The sequence below is a fragment of the Leptosomus discolor genome, chromosome 7 (assembly GCF_034619465.1).
Source record: "Leptosomus discolor isolate bLepDis1 chromosome 7, bLepDis1.hap2, whole genome shotgun sequence".
In the NCBI taxonomy this organism is placed as follows: domain Eukaryota; kingdom Metazoa; phylum Chordata; class Aves; order Leptosomiformes; family Leptosomidae; genus Leptosomus; species Leptosomus discolor.
The window spans coordinates 15,815,979-15,839,640 of record NC_141397.1 but is presented as its reverse complement, the minus strand read 5'-3'; the positions used below and the strand labels follow the sequence as shown (position 1 = coordinate 15,839,640).

Sequence of the window (23,662 nt, the reverse complement as noted above, 5' to 3'; positions counted from 1 at the left end):
TAATATTCCCAAAATGAAAAGATAATTTCACAACTATCTAGCCTCAAAGTATTTTTTTAATGTCTCTATGTGATTATCTTATCCAATTAAGAGTACTAAAATTCCGAAGAAAAGAATAAATCTATGGCTGTATATGTATTATGCTTACGAAATGGGATGGGACAACCTTTATCCAAAGGATGTTGGACATCCTTCGCTGTGATGAAGCAGCAGCAGCAGCAGAGCAGCTCACCGTATACCTTGAATTTAACGTACATACACTCTTTCCATGGGGAAATACACCTAAGGGATCATATAATGATGGAAGTGGGCCAGGGCCTGATCGTAAAAGGTGGGGGAGGATTCAGCTTAAGGAGCATGGCTCTTGATCACTCTCTGTCCTCTCCTTCTGTTATGTTTCTATGGCTTTTCTATACCATCAGTCCAAGTTATTGCCAGGGAATGATAACAAAAAAGAAAGACGTAAAAATCCTACAGCTGATGTTCTCCTGCCTCGGATTCTGAACAGAGCAAGAGATTCTCATCTTAATTCAGTGAAGCAGAATTTATATAAAACTTCAAACACTTAGTTTAGGTTATTTGACCACATCGAATGCTTAATCTGCACCTAACAAAAAATCCAAGCACAGTCTTGGTTTACAAAGAAAATGGAGTAATTTAGAGAAAGTACTAGAAGACTGTTACATTCTGGAGAGGTTTTTTGTTTAGAATGTGGCAATGCCAGGTAGCAGGGATTGACCTGCAGATTTTCCCTCGTTAAATCACCTGCTTTTGGAAATTCTGCCATTTACAGAGTTCTGCCACCTAGTAAGCCCCCTCACTGTAAACACAAAAGAAACCCTAGATGATTTAGACAATTTTAATTCTTTCTGAAAATTTCCAGATCCTTAGCAACTCATTAATAGATTTAACTTGTCCTTATTTTTAAGCGCTGTGCATGCTGGTGATTTATGTTTTGTAACACTGAAGAAAAATAAGATAAATGCACCATCATTTTGTTACTTTCCTTCCTTAGGAGTGTATCCATCCAAAAAAGACCGTATTGATGGATTTTTCCTTGTTTCTTAATGTAACATACTTCAACTATTTTCTCTGAAAAAAAAATACCAACACATCAGCAGCCAAATTCTCATGCACAACCTAGATGCAACAAATCCTTATATAGGCAATATAGGGGAAGAAGAAAATCAGGGAAATATCTCAGTTTTAAGCTTTTGTTGATTACAACAGATGACAAAGTTTTGAATCAGTACAAAAATAGTAACTATGTCTTGGTTTGTTAGAACAACAAACTCCTAAACAATGATATGTTTTCTGAGTGCCTGACCTAGTGATACCATCAGCTGAGAATCTGATGACTCAGAACACTGTCAATTTTGTTTGCCAACATTGTTAAGCTCAGTCCCCTATGTCACAACTTTTGAGTAGTTTGTCTACAGTAAGCCGAAAGAATGTGAACTTTATTATTCAAAATTATTTGCTATGCCTAAATATTTAGGAAGAAATGTCAAATTTCAAACACACTGAAGTATTTCTCATAATTTAAAGTCAAGCCGACAGATGGAGGCAATATAAATTCACTACCTAAAGTAGAATTACTTGCATGAAAGACATCTTATGTCATATACCATGCACTGGGTCTGGGCTGAACCATCTGAGCAACTGCTGCCTTGTCCCGAATGCAGCTGCTCAACAGGCTCTAGTGACCACAGCAGAGTGATGGGAGGGAGCCCAGCTCCTCCCCTGCCTCGGGAGCGCTGTGGCTCCCTCTGGAAACCACTGCTCGTGTATGGCATGTGCTTCCCCACAATGAGTTGTTTCTTACTTCACCCACATAGTCAGCCTAGCAGAGGGCCAGTGCAGAACCTGGGAACTAAAAAGCATTGCCTCCTCCTCCTTCCCAGGCAGGCCATAGAAGAAATTATTCTGCCTTAGGTCATCAGAGAGTTGTGGATAAAAACAGAGGTACTGTCCTCCCAGAGTACCCTGGGTTCTGCCTGCTTCTGGGTTTCACCAGTGTTGGCTCTGCACTGCTGGGCTAGCTATCCTTGTTGGGGTCTTCAGTGCAACTCACATTATATTTTGTGCAAAAACGTAAAACAAAACATGCTAGAGAAAGCATGTCAAAATACTATTTGTGGTCTCTTAACCTTTTGGTAAGAGGAGTATGTTCAACCCTCAGGCTGCAAACCATAAGCGTCACTGTAATATACGCTTCACCGATATATGTGATAACATCCTCCCTGTGCACCACTTTTTATTATAGCTGGGGAAGAGGAGGAAGCTAAACAAATCCACTTAAAAGAATTGCATATTTCTTTTAACTGCTGATTTCCCTGACAATTATTAATGAAATATTTCACGGTCCTGTTCTTTTTATGTAAAATATACTCCCAAATACAATCTCTTTCTTCTTCAGCCTTCTCATTTATTTTACACACATGGACAATTATACACTTATATCTTCCCGGTACCTCACCATTTTCTCTACCAGACCAATTTATGGTGAAAAGAAAGGTTGTGGAGATAACAGGGATGGGGAAGATGGACATATGAGTATGAAATGTATATCTACCCTTTCACACTCCCCCCCTCCACCCCCATCTCCCTCTTCATCTTCTAATCTTTGTTTCTCTTAAAAAATAAATGTCACACATTTTTCATTAAGTAGTATAGAAAGAAACTTACCTTTCCACATCCACTTGTCCCTCTGAATACTTTCCTCCACAATGATAAACTGACAAATGATGAGTCTTACAAGTAAGGAATCTTCCTGCCCCTCTTACAGTATAGATTTGCATTCTGCCTTTCATCACCTCTAGCCTCCACCAGTGTCAAAAATGATTGATTTGCTGTTGAAATATTAATACTTTCATCTCCTTTTCCATTTTGGTCTTTCGAACTGATGTAAAATGAGATCACAGCCCAATACCGTAGGTTACATGTGACATAAACTGTCACATCTCCTGACTTCCTACTTCTCTAATCAATTGTTCAAGCATGTCCTTAGAAAGAGCTTCTCCATCTGGACTCAAGAACCAAAGCCCCCCTTCAGGTAAAGAGGACACATTCTGCAAGTCTTTTTCTAATTAATTCCCTTCATTCTCTGCACGTTATCTCTGGATAACCACTAAACAAACTCAGCTACAACTCAATTGCCACTTCTCAAAGACCACTCGGACATCTGCCATTATTTTAGATACGCTGCATTCTCTTGACCAAATCAAAATATACCTCCATTTCTCTAACCATCTGCCAGCTAATATCTAGCCATCAGCCCTGTCTCCTTCCTTCATCTCTCCAAGCATTATCCTCACCCTTCTATTATGCAAGATGATAGTTAAGGTGATGTTTTTTTTATTTGGGTCTTCTAGTTCTTAGTATTTGAGTCATATCTAAATGCCTTCTTTGTCACTGCCCCATGACTTACGTTTTCCCACCCTTCACCAAGCATATTCCCATTTCGCACCTTCTATTTCTCTGGCCTTTTTCTTTCTCATTTCTTTAGCAAATACAGTTTACCACATTCACAACTGCTCAGACTGCACCTGCAAGGATCAGTTTCCTCAGCTCTTTTAATCACCATGTAACCCTCTTTGTAAGTTCCTCCCCCTAACACCTGCTTCTCCATCTTACTAAATACAAACTATTTGTCTTCATGTCCTGTTTCCACTTGACCTTTTCTCATTTTTATCAGCTCTTATCTGCAACTGGCCAATATTACTTCCCTCCATCATTCATTTGCAAAATTCCTAAGTGCTGTTGTCTAGGGTGCTAGCCCATGCTTACGCTTACCTCGTACTGTGGTAAAATTAATAATGTTAATTCTATAGGTTCGTTGAGGATTGCCATGCAGATGTAGTAGAACAGGTCTCAATCTAATTTAAAAAAAAAAAAAAATTTGACTTTCTTACCTGTTTCCTGGCAAATATATCATAGAATCATAGACTGGTTTGGGTTGGAAGGGACCTTAAAGATCATCCAGTTCCAACCCCCCTGCCATGGGCAAGGGCACCTACCACTAGACCAGGTTGCTCAAAGCCCCATTCAACCTGGCCTTGTCCTACTCTTCTTTTTTAAATCTGGCATTCCAACCACTGCTGGCAATCTTTGTTGATCGTTTAAATCTTCCTGTTTTCTTTTGGTTAGGTGACAGCCTGTGCTTACCTGAGGATGGGTTAATTAAATCTTACTCATTGACCCACCACAACAACAGTTGCTTTTATTATGAAGCCTTTTCAACTGAAATAAAGCTAAGCTATTCGCACTTAAGAATTTGAAAGTCACATTGTAAATGACAACAAATATTTTAAAACACTTCTAAATCTTGTATATAACACCCTATAACCTTCTAAAGGGTTATGTTTACAATAAACTATTAGTATTTGTACTCAATTATTTTGAAATATTATTAAAGATTTTCGTAACATATTCTACTGCACTGCCTGCAGCAATATCTCAAAATCCCTCCTTCTTTGAATCTTAACTTTCTTTCTCCATTATAATCCCCATTCAATCTTACATCTTTGCATAAGGAAATGGTTGCAATGATCTTTCCATTTGTTACCTCCAGGCTGGACTACTGCAATTCACACAAGAAAAGGCAGCAGACGCCTGCATGGATGAACAAGTAGCTCCTGTCAAAACTCAAGCACAAAAAGGAAGTGTACAAGAGGTGGAAGCAGGGCCAAGGTGACCCAGGAGAAATACAGGGATACTCTAAGCTTGCAGAGATGGGGTTAGAAAAGCCAAAGCAATCCAGAATTGAGTCTGGTGAAGGGTCATGGAAGGCGAAAAGGGCTTCTACATCAGCAGCAACAGGAGGACAAAGGAAAATATGGGCCTGCTGCTGAATGGACATGGGGCCTGGTCACAAAGGATATGGAAATGGCCAACATACTCAATGTCTTCTTTGCCTCTGTAAAGCAGGTAAGACCTGCCTTCAGGAATCTGAAGCTCCTGCAAGCACAGGGAAAGTGTGGAGGAATGAAGACTTTCAGTGGAGAAAGATCGGGTTAAGGAACACTTAAACTGGACACACACAAGTCCATGGGACCAGATGGGATGCAACAAAGAGTGCTGAGGGAGCTGGCTGATGTCGTTGCAAGGCCACTCTCAAAATTGTCTTTAAAAAGTCACAGCAATTGGGAGAGGTTCTGGATGACTGGAAGAAAGTTAACTGCACTCCTATCTTCAAGAAGGGCAGGAAGGAGGATCCAGGAACTACAAGTAGGTCAATCTCAGCTTGATTCCATCTGAACACAAGAAAACACTTTTTTTACTGTGAGGGTGGTCAAACACTGCAACAAGTTTCACAAATACGTTGCAGAGTCTCCATCTTTGGAGATAATCAGCTAACAGGACACATTCTCAGGCAACCTGCTCTACCTGATCCTGCTTTGAACAAAGAAGTTGGACTAGATGATCTTCCAAGGTACCTTCCAAACCCAGGCAGGTTGTGATTCTGCAAAATAGTCACCTTTAAGAATGAATAATGAGTCCCAAATATGAGCACTTTTCCAGACCATCTTTCTATATAATAACCCAGAACTATGTATCTTCCATTAGATGGTATTGGTTTTCATTTGCCAAATCTTAGGCCAAGTGTCCGTCCTTTCAAAGCACTCAGTGGACCTTACACCAGCTACAAAAGCATCTACTTCTATCAGAACAAAGCATGTGTTTTTTTTCAGCAAATGCAACTAAGAAAACTGGCACAACCCATGGGAGAGCAAGTGAAGACATTCACAGTGGAGGGAGTCTGGAACAAACTTGCAAATCGAACCAGATTAAAAATGCCTCGTTAGCTTTAAAACATAACAGAAAATTGCTCCTCAGGCTACAGCTTTCCTAACATCACGTAGAAATTATACAGAAGAGAACCGTATTTACTTTTACTTACAAAAATTACATTAAAAAGATATTCAGAATTGGGAAAAGCACCATTCCATAAGAAAACCTGCTGGTATTCCAAAACTACTTAAACCGCAGTATGAAAGCAGCCCAGAAGGTACTTTAAGGGGTTTGATGCTGCCTGCTGGCAAACGGCTATCGTGGTGGAAAAGAAGCTGGTACGGGCTCCAGAGCTGGCAGCTCTGAAATTATCACTGAGAGATTTTATCTTCTTTGTCAGGACAGATTTTGCCTGACTCAGAAATCAGGGTTTGTTTTCAATTAAAGCATTAAAAAATGAGGGCAAAAATTTTAATCAAGAAACTTATTTATCCCATAGCCAAAGAATACTACGTGGATTAATCATTTCTGTTTGCATGCTTTTGTTGGTTTTATCAGGGGCAGGAGAGTTAATAGCATATTTGGGCATAAACAGTGAGCACATGACAGTTGAGATGCTCTAAAAGACAACTCATGTATGACCTTATTTCAGACTAAGACTTGGATCCATTTAGCTGATTTAACAGTGCTACAGTAAACAACATGGATAATTTCCTGCTTTGTCTTAGGTAGGAGAAGCTGGCAGCTATACGCAGAGTGAATCAGAGATTTTTCAGCATTACACTTTGGGGCATAACAAGTGTGGCAAGTATGACTGAGCTTTCTTTCCCCTTTTACAAAGCCTTAAAAAATTACTGTAAATATTTTTCGGTAAATAGATAACTAACGCTATTGTTATTTAATAGGCCTGTTTTCCAGGCACAGTTATTTTTATTTTGTATATCTACATTTTTCTTTAGAGTTAAATCAGAAATACAAAAGAAGTCTTTATTGAAACCATGTAACATAATAAGCCAATGAGAACAGATACTGTGAATCTCTATGTATGCTCTACACTGAGGACAAAAATAACAGTGTCCATAAGAATGATTTACCAGTCTAAAAGGATGTGATATTTCTTTAAAACAAACCCAAACCCCCAATACCCTGACAGAAAAACCTATTAATATTTAATGCAATATTCTCTGGGCTTCTTTTTTGTTGAACTGCTAGACTTTAATAAAACCAAATTAATATTTTCAGTGAAATAAAAGTTGTCTCCTATTACTCTAGGAAACACTTAAAAATAGTCTAAATGTAACTGGCAGACGTGTATAAAAACTCATTTAATTTTCACGAAAGCTTTTAAGTACTGTTGCAGTGAGAAATCAATATTACCTAGCTGACATAACAGTGAAATAGCTAGGTGCAAAGCAAAAAAAGTAAGTGCAATCAAAGTAAATGAACTGTGATCATACCAGCAGGTCTAGCAAAATTAGCTTTAATCTTGACAATATTTATGAAGTATATGTGTAATTTTTCATGATAAAATGTCACCTACAGTTCAAGGCATACCAGTAAAACACTTTTGGATAGGTACACAAAACTGGTTGGAACTACTTATCTACCAAATGAACTTACACTAGAAAACAGACAAATTTCAGAAGTGAACAGAATGGTTTTTTGTCTCAAATTCTGGTTTTTCATCTGCTTATTAGGACTGTCTCCTGAGTGAATTAATTATCATTGAGGAACCACACACATTGCATCCTGTCCCATTAATAATATCTTTTAAAATAACCCTTCAGGTATCTTGGCAGACATGGCAAAATTAGTATTTAATATTTCTCCATTGAACTAATTAGGATGAACATAAAATATGAAATACAGGATTTGTAAAAATATTTTCTTATGAAATTACACATAATTATAGTCTTTTTCAGCTATGTGTGCCTTTTAATACAGTACTTAATCTCTCTTCTACAAAAAATGTGGAATAATAGCAGGACCTATAAAGCTCTTCGTGTACCAGTTGAAGAAAGCTCATCTTGAGCTGAAGAAAACTCATCTGTATTTAATGCAATATTCCCTTTGTATTTGTCATTATGAACACATTTATAGTATAGAAGTTGCACTAAATTAGAGATTGCATAAATATTTTCTATACATTATTCACTACAGTTTCCATGTGTCAGTAATTTCAAGCCTCACCAAACAATTTTGTGTCTGTTAGAATCAATCTGACCTTTTTGATTCCCTCTTTCCCCAATTTAGATCATGAATAATATACTCGTATTGGCTAACTACACTGCCATTATATTAAGTTTTTACATAAAAATATTTCTTTGCTGAAGACCAATGATAGGCATGCATTCTGCAATAAAGCAGAATGGCCATCACAGCAATAAAAAACCACCAGAGCCCTGTGCATCTTTGATTTTTCTAGTCTTCCTTTTGTCCACCTGACAAGTCACCTGCCAGCAGAGCTTTGTAGTGGAGTACCTACAACCTTCATATTAGAAAAGCAACCATTTTTCTCCTATATAAATGTCCTTACTTCAGTAAGGACTATATAAGCCCTCAATAAAGCCTTTGTTGAAAGCAAGATCCACTTTAGAGAGAGATTTTGGCAATGGAAGTAGAAAATACGCTACCACATATAATAAAGAACAACACGGGGAATAAACTGATGAGATAAAAGAGACAAACAGACAGAAGTGGGAAAGATTTGGAATTTCCCTGGAAAAGAGGGGGTTCTGCTTTACTAATAATGTGATATACACCTTGGAATAAGCACCTGCTAGTTATAAAAGTCAGCAAAGAGAAAATGGAGTAATTAAGGTATCCACAAACAGAATATAGAATAAATGCGGGAGAAGAAAACACAACTGCTTCTGGTCCAGCACTACAGTATTTAAATTCAGTTTCGGAAATACCTGTTCCAATGCCTGGCTGTCGGCGCATCAAGTGGCCATGCAAGGGAGGACCTCTGCATACCATGGGAGGCACGAGCTGAGGCAGCTTGGCTGGAAGAAGAATTGAAGGCCTCAAAAGAAAGGTCTGGGCCAAAGCAACTCATTTCACAAGATGCAATGGGAGAGACTGTGGTAATGGTTATTTGCTGACACTCGGTTCTGATGGGTTTTTTAAACGATACAAAACAGCTTATAGCGCTGTCACCATGGCAAGTCTACAATTGTTCCCATGGTATTGCTGAATTACCTTGTTTGCTCCTTCTGAAAACCAAAAAATTCTATGGGGTGTCTCACTTCACTCAGCAATCCTTACTCTTCATGAAAATTTCTCATGTGTTTGGTGGCCTTTTCTTTGTCAAAACCATACAATCTCCATACATGTAAATATTTTTCCCCTGTGAAAATACCATATTGCCAGAAGATCAATTTCATGGGGAAGATACATTGTACAGGTAAAACTGTATTTGGTTGTAAATTCTTGGTGTTCTTTAAATACAAAATTTCATCTCGAGTAAACGGACAGTGGCATGTGGAAATATACCTTATGTGAACAAGAAATGCTGCCTTACAGAGCAGAGGAGGTAAAAACTTACTGTATATGTAGAAGGTCATCTGGTGCTAATGCAACCAAGAAGCAGAAAGCAGAGGGGAAGATGAAAATTCCAAATTCTCAGAACATTCTCTCTTCTGATTACTGTTGCCTGCTCTAATTTCAGTAAAGCTTTTATTTTGAGAAGGAGAGGGTAGGGAGGAAAAGGAAGGCAAAAAAAGAAACACAGCAAAAGAAGAGTTTAACTTTCAAAAATTGCAAAATCATCTATTTTTCATTTTTGTAACAGATTCTGTAAACCTAGCCAAATTCTGTGCTTAGTTAAAAACAGAACAAGTAAAAATAGATGCTAGAAACCAGAAAGATACTACAAAGGTGAAGCCAAACAATGAATTCATATAAAATCACGGGATATGGTTTGTGAACGATAACACTGTGGAATAACTCAGGATGTTTTATCACCAAAATAAAGTTGGTCTTCCTAGAATGCATAAAATAGTAGTGCTTGCTGGTACTAAAGCGGTGGAGTTGAACTTCCTCAATGGTTATTTTTTGTGGTTAAGGGAAAATGTTTGTGTACCCTATCAGTAGCTCATGCAAGCTGTCAAGTACCTCACTGTATTCTGATATTTCATGACAGCAGATTTTAAACTAACCCTTGTGAGTGTGCTTGATGTTAAATTTTATTACTGCTATCAACCTGACATTAACATTGTCACTAGGCTTTTTGAGCTTTTGTGAACTATGCTTTGTGCCACTAAGCCAAGATGTTACATTAAAACTTTCATATTTTGATGGCAATAAATTATAATAGAAAAAAATTCAAATGAAGGTACAAGCTACCTTCTGTGTTTTATTCACCCTCTCTTTTGCCAATTTTTCTATGCTAACTTCCTTACAGATTATCCTTTCTTTTGGCAGTTAAACTGAGCTTGCTTCTCGAAAATAATGAAAAGCAAAACTAAAAAGATATCCCTCTTTCATACAAATGTCTGGAAGCTGGCACTAGTGGTAACCACAAAAGCCCTATTTACATACACAGTTGTGAAGAGCTCTGCACAGCACTGGGTCATTCCACTTGGATGATGCAAACCTGTTCCAGCTGCCATTGCTGTTTGCAGGCGGTTAAGAAGGGAGCTTGCAAGCCTCCAGAAATACAGCAAAGAGAAGGAAACCTCCAACATTAAGTGCTGTACGAGACAGTCTAAACATGCTCCTGTATTCATATGCACATAATGCCTCCATTTTAGCATTTGGTGTGTCACTGGGATTTAAATAGGATACTTCACAAGGACTGTCAGGATTCTGCTCTACTCCCACTCATGCCATCAAAAGGTAAGGCTTAGGCCTCAATTAAGCAAATACTTTCTACAACTTCTACTTTAACTACATCTCCGAAGTTAACAATTTGTTCTGCACTAAATGACAGAGCACATGCTACTGTGCAAGACAACACAATAAAGGTTTGCCATATCAGAAACCTCACAGGATGAGCTCATAAAAGTTTCTGCCCCCAAAATGTGAATCAAAAAAACCCCAGAATTATGGGTTTGATTTCATCTATCAAAGTTAGTATGTTCTAGCAAAAACCAATCTACCTAATGCATTCAAAAATGGAACATGACTCTCAAGTTGTGGAGACTATTATGGCCACGAGTATCCTTTCTTTCCCAATTAATCCACAGAACTTCCACTTGTGTTAATGTGAGTGGAGCAATATTGAATATACTCTCATCTCTACCTACAAGCATAAAGGCAGCCAGCCTAGGTCAGGATCTTGTTTCTGACAGTGGCCAAAAGGCACGTGCAGGGGAGATCACAGCAGGGTCACCATACAAGACACGTTTTCCAGTGCTTCCCATTCTGCAACTGAGGGACCTTCTGCAGCCAAGGCAAATGTGGTTTCTACATGCATTGTGGATGTAGCAAGAGTTTACCTTCTGGGCACTTTTCCAATCTCTCCTCAATTCCACATAGTTTTAGCATCCACAGCAACTGTCAGAAGTGACCTCCCTAACTTAAATAGGTATTCTGTGAAACCTCCATAAATGAGTCAGCTGCTAATTTCATTTGATGATCATTAATTCCTGTATCTGAAAATGTGGAGAACTATTACCTCCTTACAGAATGTATGACTTTACACAATTCTTAATATATCAGCTCTTTGATAGTCCTTATTTCACACTGAAGAACCTTATTCACTTTTTTTTTTTTTTTTTTTAATTGGGAGAAACTGTTCTTTTCCAGAATACATTAGGAGAATTTAGAAATCTGACCTTAATTCACAAACATCAGAGCACATATTCACTTGAGTATCTCCAGAGCTAGAAACACAAAGTTTAAAATAATAGTTAAAAGTTATATTTTAACAGTTCATATGCTCAAAGTTTTGAATCTCTTAAATTGTCCAAAGAATCAAGTCAAATTTATATTAGTACCAAAGAAATTAAACTGACCTCCAAAATGGGTGAGGGTTATTCATAGCAATACAAGTTATTTGACATGGAATCACAGAAATCTCTTAACATCATTAAAATAGAATTCTATACTACATAAAAAATGATAAAGGGGTGTTAATTTTCTTAGTGTATGAAACAGAATTGAAGCTAAATGATCTTTTCATTATTTTTTCAGTTTCATTATTCTTGCACCAATAATATAATTAAATAAAATAGTTACTGTTGCTATTTCACAAGTCAGTGTCACAGCCTCTCTTTAAATTAATTTAATTCTGCAGGACAGAGGATAACAAGCTTTTTCAGTTCTGACCACAGTTCTAATTATGAAAGCCACTTCAAATGGCCTTACAAACCCAAATATTAATACAAAAAAAATATTTAATTTCTTTTGGGTCACGATCTCTGATGTGGATCTGTTAAAAATGAGTAGCACTTTCATGTAAATCTTTTCGTGGAAGCTGCGACCCAAGACAAATTGAAATCTTGAAAACTTCTCAAAATACACAGTAAACCAGATACATCTCTCCATCTGATGAATATGGAAAACATGAAGTAAAATTTTAAATCCAGAGACTGACATAAAAAGAAGAATATATAGGGTTAATATTGGTGTAGACAGCAGCTAGCAGGTGAAGAGTCTTGCAAAAAACTGAGAATATAGCTACACCATGAGTAATTGCATAATGGCTTCACTATTTACCTTATTCAATTATTTATTCACTTTGCACTGCAAGCACTGTTGCCTAATTATTAAGAAAGAAAAGAGACAAGCAGCGCAAAACATCGGTTCATTATATTTCATATATCCAACTGCATTCTTTACAGAAATATAAATTGCTTAATTGGCTAATACCATTGCTGCAAAGGTGATCAACAGCAACCTTCTCAGCAATTATATGACAGAAAAACAGAACAGGCTGAAGATGAAGCACTAATCACTTCAGTTTATCCTTTTGCCCTGTCTGTGTTGGGGGAAACCACTAGGAAGTTAAATATAACAATCTGAACTTATTTTAATAATACCATTTATAATTTAACACAATAGGCATCCCTATTCCAACTCAAAACTGCCTTTCTTGAAACTAGGCTTTGAAACGTTCATGTATTTTCTTGCTGTACACTCTGCTCAACAGCCTCTCTCTTCTCTAAGGTTTCACTTACATATGCAGAAGAGCATGTCTATTAGAGAAAAAAAATATTAGCAAGAGTATATTATGTATTAAAACAACCAATTGTGAATTAAGTTTTTTTAAAAAAACAGTAGTAACATTTTATGACAGCACATGATCTTATGACATGATGGCTTGGCTGCAGGCACCCTATCAAGTGTAGAAAGGGAACAAGAACTGAACACAGTAGAGAAATAATGCACTTCCCCATCAGGGGCAAAACGAGAAAGCCAGTTGTCCATAAAGTAGTAGCAGACTGTCTGAACCATACTAGCCTTGCGTTAGTAGTTTTCCAAATTTGTTTATCATTATAGATGAGGGAACAGTGCTATGATGCAGACAACAAGGAGTAGTGAAGTTGGTATGCCTGAACATGCATCAATGCCACAACATGACAGCAAAATTTTCAGAGCAAATGAAATGACAGGAACTATGCAATCTTTCCACTTCTTGTTTTCCTATTTTGATTAGCAACCTTCTGCCACGTTTATGGTGAACCAGAACAGTTCTATCATCTCTGAGGGATACAGATATTCTCTTTACTTGAATATATTTTCTGTTCTTGGAAAAAGTCAGTATTCCAGCAAAGGTGCGTACATTTCTTAACTTATATTTATTTTTCTGCAAATACACAATTTGGACTTTGGACCAATGACACAAAACAGCTAAATGCCAGAAAATTAGATAGGTCATTTTGTCTGAATGAGTGTTAAGTAAGTGTCCACTTCCAACAGAAGCCCAGCTGTAAATTCCTAGTTAAAGTCTAGCTGCGTATCTGTTAACAAATGAGCTTAGGTCCATTTCGTAGAAGGAGTTTGAGAGAAGCTCATCCACAGCTCCCTGCCCACCTATCAATGCCACAACAAAACAGGGCATATCTCATACTGACTCCTGCATTTACAGCATGGCATCATGGTGAAAAAATAATTTTTAACAAAGGACAGCCCTCTCCCAGGTACTAAGTTGCCAGCAGAGAGATCAGAAGCATCTGGGGATGGTAACACCTTAAGCTGTTGCACTACAATCTGCCAGAACTCATTTGTCAGAGCCCAGAGGCAGTGGGAAGCTGCCGTTGTCTGTCCAGATGCGGGTCAGACAAGATGTGTACAATTCCACAGGCCTGAGGGATGCAGCGTCCTTTTCAAGGCTGTTTTCCCCCCTCAACCTCTTGGCTTTCAATGTCAGTTGTAACTAAAAGCAAAAGTTAAAGATTAAGTCCCAACAAAAGGATTTCTTTCAGCCAGATTCCTACCTCCACCCCTAAAATAGAAAAGGAAATCTAATGCAGTACGTAATAGGTCACTCATCTCTTCCCTCAGAGCTACTTGAATTAATTTTCACAATGCAGAGCTGGTTTTAGGGGACCAGCTGGGAGCAGACTGTGGCTAAGCAGCAGGGCACTTCCTCCCCAGAGCAGCCAGCGAGGCAGCCAGGGAAGGGGGCAAAAGCCTGCAGAGCTCAGGGGCAGGCAGCGGGGCAGGCAGCCCCACCAGAGCTGCCGCAGGAGCAGAGAGTGAATGGGACCAGACAGAAAACACCCACCACCACCTTGTAACAGTACACTTCACCAAGCTATTTAAAACAGCATCTTGAAGTCCTCAAACAGAGATTTATGAAAATGTAGTATACAGGCGTGAACATTTCAAAGGAACTAAAGTCGAAACCTCCATAAATGGTCTCTTCCTTTGATGGATTGCATGTAGCTATTTTTTTTAAATCAACACCTGTTAAGAATCCTCTGACAAAAGCAGGGGAATTGTAGCAGATTTATTGTCAGAAATTAGAGCATGTCCACTTCAGATTCAGAATGATTGCCTGTCATGCTACCGGGCAAGTATGATAAGTTTTCTTTCTTAATATAAATAGAACAGTACATTAATATTACAGTTTTTAAATGCAAACTTTGTAAAACACACTTTAAATTTTAAGGAGTATTCACAAGCTCTATTCTGAAGTTATACCCATGTAAGAAAAGATAAAAAGAGAAAATAAAGTACCTCCACCCTAGCTGTCTTGTTTTGAAACTATTTACTCTGTAAAACCATACCCTTAAATCACTTGAATTTACACAACAGAGATTTAGGAACTACTAGATGCTTAAAAGTCTGTTTCACTAGCACTAATAGACATATATACAAAGAGGTTCCCTGGTTTTGTTACCCTAATGCCTTCACGACAAACAGGAGGAAGAGACTTAATGACTGGTCACAGGTCTGGCAAAAATACATCATCTTTAAATTACACCACTTCACATCATTGTATTTTTATTTGTCAAAGGGCACCTACTGCATAAATAGCGACTTCAAAGATGATTGTGCAGAGAAGGTAAACGAACAAATACTTGACAACTGATAAGAAGTTAGGCTGTTTGATTTAATAAACCTGCCAACTACAATTTTGTAATATAAAGCCAAACAAAATAAGCCTGAAACTTGCAACAGAGCGGATTAACATGGAGGTGAATTAGCAAAGCAGGTTTTGTAACAAACTATAGCTAATAGCAGAGTTAACTAACATATCAACAATAGCTAATGCATTTATTACCTATATGCAATGAATACATCAGCAAATGAGCTGCTGGTATACACATGTATGCATGTGTACCCAGATACACATGCACGTAATTATCAACAGAATGGACCATTGTAAGGGAGCTAACCATTCTTGCCTCCCTACTCCAGTGAACGCCTTTAACACCACCCAGGGCTGATGGCATTCACCAGTGTACAGCCTCTCCAATGCACCTGTTCAGAGTAGCAGAGCAGTAGCACACAGACTGGAACCACACCTTCTTTATTCTATATATCTCCAGCCCAAAAAACACGTCTGGAAACTACTCTGACCTACAGCAGATGACAAGCCCCTGCCCTTTTCTTCCTGCCCTTCTTTTTGTACCAGACAGCTAAAATCAGAAGTCAAAAGCACTATAGATACATTTCCACCACAGGGACTGTGGGGTGGGGGAGCAGCTTTATAGTCAATATGAAGTTTTCTTCCTCTAAGAGGGTAGGCAGAATTTGCAGCCAGCCAAAACAAGCCAGATCTTATGTGTCAGGGACAATAATCTTACCTCAAATTATTAAAAATATAAGTTAACAGGAAGAAAAATAAATGTGTGGACTGGAAAATTATAAAACCAAAGAACTTTCAATGTAGAATTTGTAAGGTGTGTTTGAAGGCTTAAAGCAAAAGGCCGAGGTGGTTTTTTTTTTAATAAATTCATTACTTTTAGGATTAAAGAATGGATACGAACCCACATTTATACAGACACACTACTGCAGAACTATGGATACATATCACTACAGCAGAAATAGTTACACTGGAGTTTCCTGTACCAAGAAATTATGCAAACATATAGCACTTCATGTGCAGTCATTTTTTGTTTGTTACTTGAGGAGTGATTCAAATCAGAGTTAAAATTCAGTGCATTATCTGACATTTCTGATTGGTATTAAAAAAAGTAAAATCTTCATGGATTAGTCAAGCAAAAAACCAGCAGCCTGGAGTAGCAAACAGTGTCATACAGAAACTGAGGGAATGAATGTTTTATCAAGTGAGCCATCTCTTTTATACTTAGAATCCATTCCAACTCCAATTTTGCTTGTGAAGTACAGGTGAAGTTAGAAAGGCCTGCTTAATCATCTTGAGAGGTGCAATAAGCCAAAAAATTGCAACAAATTCAGAAGAGAGATAACTATCCAAACAGTCACTCCAAAGAGCTAGATAGTTTCACAAGGGAATGAGGGAGAGAGCACAGACAACTACAACAGAAGGCTATGTCCCCTGTTGGAGGCTCTCCTGGTCTGTGCTGCTCCTCTGCTTGCTGGCCTTTGTTCAGATTGATGGCTTCCGTGTTTCAGCCTGGTCTTGCAAAAGCTGTTGCCTCCATGAGAAGGGGTGACACAAGCTACCACTGCACTCAGTATGCTCTTGTGCATGCAATTTTCTTTCGGGTAAGAAAAGAGAAGCACTTCGTACCAATGTTGTAAAAATTCCCTTCCCTAACTATTACACCAACCAGTCTTTACAGTATGAAAGTGTTTCAACTTTGTTAATGTATACATTAGTTCACATTCCACATTGTCATGTAATGAAGTAGCGGAATTTTAGTGGAGGCTTTGGTATTGTTCATACTGTGAAACAAACTGAAGAACAGTCCAGCCCTGGAAAGAAGGACTTTGCTTCTTGGAAGCTTAGAGCTGTCCATGAAGGATAAAAGAGACTCCCTGCACAACCAAGATAATGCCACCATCCTAGCCCCTCTAACATCTTTGAAACCCTCCCAGAGTCATCTGGCATCATAGATAAGTAACTGTAGCAAGACTGACTCCAGGGATGTCTGAATCAACAGAATGCTGCAGCAACAGAGTTGCTTTGCAGTTTTACTATGATTAGTAATCACTAGTGTGAGTGCTAGTGATTAGTCAAATTGTGTTGCACCTGAACATTTGAATGTGTAAAACCACATTTGGGGTGCCCCCGCTTGGCTGGGACACCTCACATGTATGAATAAACATTTACTCTAGTAATTTGCTACTTTGTGCCCCAGCCTCTCTCCTTGGTTGGCACTGGCTGGCTGCAAATTGCTGTAACACCAGTCATTGCTGTAACTGCTCCACAAGGAGGGAAAACCCACCACAGGGAGCAGACGCTTCCTATCTTCTGTGCTAATGGGCTTTGTCCCAGGTATTAGGCAAGTCCGCAACATCACAGTTATCGGTATAAAGGGAAAGTACTCTCTGGGAGAACAGGTGATATTACAGATCCAAATGTTTGCTCATGATTCATGAAATTCATGCATGAAAGACAAGATTCCTATTTCCTCTCACAGGACAAAGTACTTTGAGGATATATTCTTGCAGACTGAAAATAACCAGTGTTTAAAAGTTTATTGTTAATTCACACTACCTGTGTTCATTTTTCTTTTTTTTTTTCTTTTTTTTTTTTTCTTATTTACAAAAGAAGAAAAAAAGCCTTGCTTAGAGTTCATGAAAGTTGTTTTATTGGGCCAGTTAACCACAGCTAACCTAGTCCGTTTAGTCTAGCCATCTACTTTATTTACACAATACCAAAGCCTTTTTTAAACTTCTGGAATACATTAAGTAGTTTTGTTACAAAAAGTCCTTAAGGAGAATTTGCTGAAGCCATTTTTGAAAACAGGATATTTCTTTTCTGTATCTGGAGATACTAAGCAGGATAGATTCACAATATTGACACATAAAATATCACATATGCTTTTTAATCACAGTACCAAAAAAAAAAATTATATTTAAAAAAAGATTGATGCTTTTTTAATCCAGCCTGAACAAAGGTGATGAGCTGAACTGCAAGCCAGTGTGAAAATACCACGAAAGTGTATAATACTATGTATTAATTATTGTTTTAAAAATAAATACTATAGGATTTGTATGATATGATACATTTAAGGAACATGGGTTTTGTTGGAGATTTAAAAAAAAAAAATAATGCACTTATATAGAAGAGTTTGGGTCGGAAGGGACCTTTAAAGCTCATCTAGTCCAACCCCCCTGCAGGGAGCAGGGACATCTTCAGCTGGATCAGGTTGCTCAGAGCCCCGTCCAGCCTGGCCTTGAATGTTTCCAGGGATGGGGCTTCTACCATCTCTCTGGGCAGCCCGTTGCAGTGTTTCACCACCCTCCTTGTAAAACATTTCTTCCTTCTATCTAGCCTAAATCTACCCTCCTTTAGTTTAAAACCATTACTCCCTGTCCTATCACTACCCTCCCTGTTAAAGAGTCCTTCCCCACCTTTCCTGCAGGCCCCCTTTAAGTACTGGAAGGCCACTGTAAGGTCTCCTCGGAGCCTTCTCTTCTTGAGGCTGAACAATCTCAGCTCTCTCAGCCTGTCCTCATAGGAGAGGTGTTCCAACCTCCTGATCACTTTTGTGTCCCTCCTCTGGGCTCGCTCCAACAGGTCCATGTCTTTCCTGTGCTGAGGACTCTAGAGCTGTATGCAGCACTCCAGGTGGGGTCTCACCAGCACAGAGCAGAGGGGGAGAATCACCTCTCTCAACCCGCCAGCCACATTTCTTCTGATGCAGCCATACCTACATACATTCTTCCATTTTTGTGACATAGTAGTAACACATAGTACTACTGGGTCTTTCAAAATTACATTCCTGATGGTCTGAATCAGTTCATACCGAATGAAATCTCTTGTCTCAGAAAGTATAACTGAATCCAGTTACCTATGTATGGGAGCAGGGGCTTTAGTCCTTTGGTTACATTACTTTCCTTTGCTGAGGCAGTCATTTCTCAACCCATTTGTTTAGAGAATATATATACGTATAGGTTGAGTTCAGGCATAAAAATTGCAACACAAAACCTGCAATTGCTGCATCGCGTTTTGAAACTAAGGGCATAAACTCTATCTTTTACACCATATAACTGTGTATTCAGAGTTCGAACAATCCTTTGCAAAACTGGCACCATAATTTTAATATCTACATTTGTCCCTTATACCTTGTTTCATTTTTGTGATACATGTAATTGAAGATGGAGTCGTAAAATGAATGCTACAACCCCTACTTGAGTCTAAGCTTAACAAGAAGTGAGAAAAATAATGGTATACTCAATAGAATAACTCCAATTATTGGTTGCAAGAACATAGCTTTTTAAAATGGCAGGTTAGCACATTAACTAGGATGACATTACTGTTTTGTTGTCTTGAAATCCAGTTGAATCAGCAGCAGCGTGACTTCCACAAAGATCAAACTTAACATTGCATTTTTGAAACAACTGATTTTAGCGTGCTTAGTGTATGTAAGGACAAAGTTGATGCGGTAAGGAGGAACTTCTTCCGTCCGAAGGCACTCGCTGCATCACTAGATAAATAGATTACTTTGCTGCCTTCAACTATAATGCCTATGTTAATCATTATACTCTGAAGACATCCTAGTATGATGAAAACTGAAAATCTTGTATGAGCTGGTGGGCAAGGCATACTCACTTTAACCAGAAGAAATGTAAGAGGTAATTAAGCTTCTCAAAGTGAGCAATTCAAGAACAGTATGAATCACTGGCTCAACCACAGCCCGTAAAAAGCTGCCTAGAGGTAGAGCTGCATGGGCTTTTGCTGGAGGTTCAAAGCTACCTTAAGGATCCTGGCTGGTTTGACATTCCTCTGATACTGTGGTCATTCGCACAGAAAAACGTTGAAGTGCTAAGGATACTCTGAGAAAAACTTAAATAGTGTGCCTCCCATAGTCCTGATGACAAAATTTCTTTGCTTGCAGCTGGGACTGTGCGCTCTGGCCTACAGTATTGATCCACCCTCTCTGGCACGCTTCCTGGAGACACAGGCTCTATCTGAAAATCCTTCAAGAAAAGATGACCTTAGGTGCTGGCTCACAGATGCTTCAGCAATCTAATCACACTCTCCCAGGGCTTCATCCTTGCATTTATAGCTCATGTCTCTTGAGACACGCAGACACAAAAGTTAAGCAAATAGACATTTTGGGCATGTATGGAGCCCTCTAGAAATCATTCTGCCTGTATTTTAAGCAGTACAGGATAAGTACAGCTCTAGCCAAAGCAGTGAAACACCCACTTCGCCACTTCCCTGCAGGTTTCACTATTTCCTAATTGAATAATTTTAAGGTTCAGAAAACAGGAGCCCAGTCTATCCACACTGCTTTTTCTCTCCCCCCTCTTCTCAACTGCCAGTTTTTGTTGTGATTTGTTATGCAATTACAAGCACTCATCTGTGAAGAAACCATTCCTATCTGTTCCTTTCTTTTGTCCATGCTTTTTCGGCCTCCAGTTTCTTCCAAGATCTATTTCTGTAGCTGAATCCCCTGACTAGCCTAACTGAGCAATCAATAGTTGCTTTTGTTACTTCTCCCTAAGGATGAAACTTGAAAAGTTCGTTTCTACAAGATAATTGACATCCTTTTGTCCCACTGATACTCCGTCTGAAACAGGATCAAAGTTTAAAAACTAAAATAAAGCAACTCCACCCTGCCCCGAAGCTTAGTAACAGTATCCGTCACAAAAATTTATCCTGACACTGTCTTGCAGTTTGTATCTGAACAGAGGAAAAATGCAGTGGGGGATGCAACCTGCTCTCTTAATGCATCTGTTAGTGAAATTTGCATTCTGACCCAGAGAGACCTGGGCAATCCTCAGCACTGAGGAGAATAACAATTCTTAGGATTGCCACAGTAGCCTAGAAAGTCAAAGTAGAACAATTCTGTGGAAAAGAATTAAACAGAGAGAAACTTGTAATTATTGAAAATGTTTTCCTCATTGTTGAGATGCTTATTTACAAGATTTGTAAATAAAGTGGTGTCAGAGCCATGAATTTTTCCCAAAAGGCATCTTGGCAACCCTGAATACTGCCAATGGTCTGAGTTAGGAAAAAAAAAAAAAGAGTAATGATGTGATTGGTAAGAGACTTAACATTCAAAGCCTCAAACAATACCGTATTGGTACTGGGAATGTTTAATTGAAAAAAGTACTCGAATTTGGCTAAAATATATTTTTAGAAGCTGTAACTATTTGAAACTGTTTAAGCTACTTAGATCTGCATGGGCAGTTGTTACTTTTTGGTTTTATTAGTGTGTCTTTCAGTGTATGAAAAAATCAGTTTATTAACATTTTCAGACGATTATTTAAATCTTTATTTTCTTCAGTATTTAAAATAACAGCATATAAAAGCAGAGCATTGTAGTTTTGAATGTTAAATAAATAGCTGCAATATAAAATTACATAATAAATATGTTAAATATAGTAAGTTACTTAGCATTGTCCACAATTGAATATGCTCATTTAAGGTAAATGGTTGATTAAAACACGATCCTGATCAAGACTTCCAGAACCCTGACCTGGAGCTTCACAAAGCTGCCGGAAAGTCAGCTGAGATTTGAATTAAAAAGCTATACTCACGAAAACCAGAAGTGATGCATATATTAGATATGCTACCACAGTTTTCATTTCCTACTATGCTTTTCATTCTTTAAGGCACTTTTATTGGTGTAAATTTAGGGTAAGCGATATCAATGTGGTAATCAGCCAACCATGCCTATCTCTCCCTTGTCTAGCTCCATCATTTTACATAAAAATGGTGATTGCTTCCCGGATGGACACAGTTTTTAGTTCTATGAGAACTCTCAGAAAGTCCAAGATTGTTAATAAAAACGTGTAAAGAGAAGCCCTCAATGTTTACCTATCTCCCTAAGCATTTGCAATCATCTTCTCGCCCACACAGTTCTATTAGCTGTTTATTTTGCCACAGTTGCAATCTTTCAAACACAGAATTCTGTACAACGCTGAGATCAGATCAGCTTACCCTCGCTTACAGCCAGCTACACGAGTCAGCTTCCCAGCCACCGAAGGGAGGAATCAATTATTTAGTTGAGATAAAATGCCACCAAATTCTTGATACATTTTCCCAAGAGAGGAACAATTTAACACTCTTTATGATAATACAACATAATTCCAATGCCCTTCTTGCAAAGTTAATGGATATAGCATGCCTTGACTGACATTGCAAGCCATTTTATCTCTCCTTTTTTTAATAAAGCTTGAAGAATACAGATTTTTTAGATCCCGTGACAGAACTCTTCTAATCTGCGGTGACATTCTTCCCAAGGATCGGTAAACATGTGAACAGATGCATAATCGATTTTGCTTTCCTGTACATTAATGGATTTTCAATACTATTCTACAAAACAATTAACAGCTTCTTTATACCAAATAAAAATTAGCATTTTAGCTTCAAGACTGCCACACCACTAAAATAAAAGTAATCCCCTCCCCCTCCAAACAGCAGAAACTTTCTTCACTTTTGTTCAATGCCCAAACTTGAGGAACAACGATTGCTCCATTGTTTCACTACTTTAAAAAGAATTAAAGTATTTCTAAAAGAATATTAAAATGAATAATTCTGCTGTAATGATCAGACCCAAATTATCAGAAATTACTTCTATTTATTTTAGAGATATAATTCATAGCAAAAGGAAAACCTTTTCTTTTGATGCAAGACCTGCTCCCGTAAGGAGATTGTCAATGTATCTCTTACTGTATTTGCTTCAATATTGGAGTGAAAATGAAAATTAGAGGAATGAACACATCTACCAGCATGCTGAGTTCACTATAACACATCTATTGATGAGAGCTGTTTTCTCTCATTCTTTGTCCTTTCATATTCAGTTATTTTTTCCCTGGATATTATGCAAGAGACTACTGTTGCTTTCTATGACAATTACAATCTTTGTCATCAGATATAAAGTTCTGCCATTTTTAAGACAGTAAATAAATAGAGCCCTCCATCCTACTAGAAAGTGTATGATCTTTTATTTAGGATTACATTTCCAGGATTTATTTGCCCTATCTTTGAGTCCCAACTCAACTGCCTAAAACAAAATTTGATGGTTCATGGCAATAGTGCTGTAAAAACCCACTCTTCTGATTACTAGTGATAAGTGGAAAATGGTTTATAACCACTTTGTCATCTAACTCAATAATTGTTTTTGTGAAAAATAATTACATTTTGCAGCAAAAATAGCTTCCTCTCTTTCTAGGGTAAAAATGTAATTTTCCAATTATGAACTTAATAACCAACAGTAAACCAGTAAGGCTGTATTCCCAAGCCTAAAGAAAATTCTATCTGGCTGCACACAGGAGCAGAATGAAAATTAACTTTTTTTTTAGTGATTCTTTTCTTCAGTCATACGCCAAAACCAAACCAGCAATAAGTATGTGAATTGCACTCTACCAGTGAAAAAAACCAAAACGTATCATGAGTAGTAGCAGTGACTCATTGGAAAGAGAGATA

The 23,662-nt window shown here is 38.1% G+C and overlaps 1 protein-coding gene across 2 annotated transcripts in view; it reads right to left on the bottom strand.

Annotated features, from left to right (window-relative positions):
- LOC104354111 (ubiquitin-conjugating enzyme E2 E2) overlaps positions 1-23,662 on the bottom strand; it is a 210,070-nt gene that overhangs the window by 147,380 nt on the left and 39,028 nt on the right. The window lies entirely within an intron of this gene.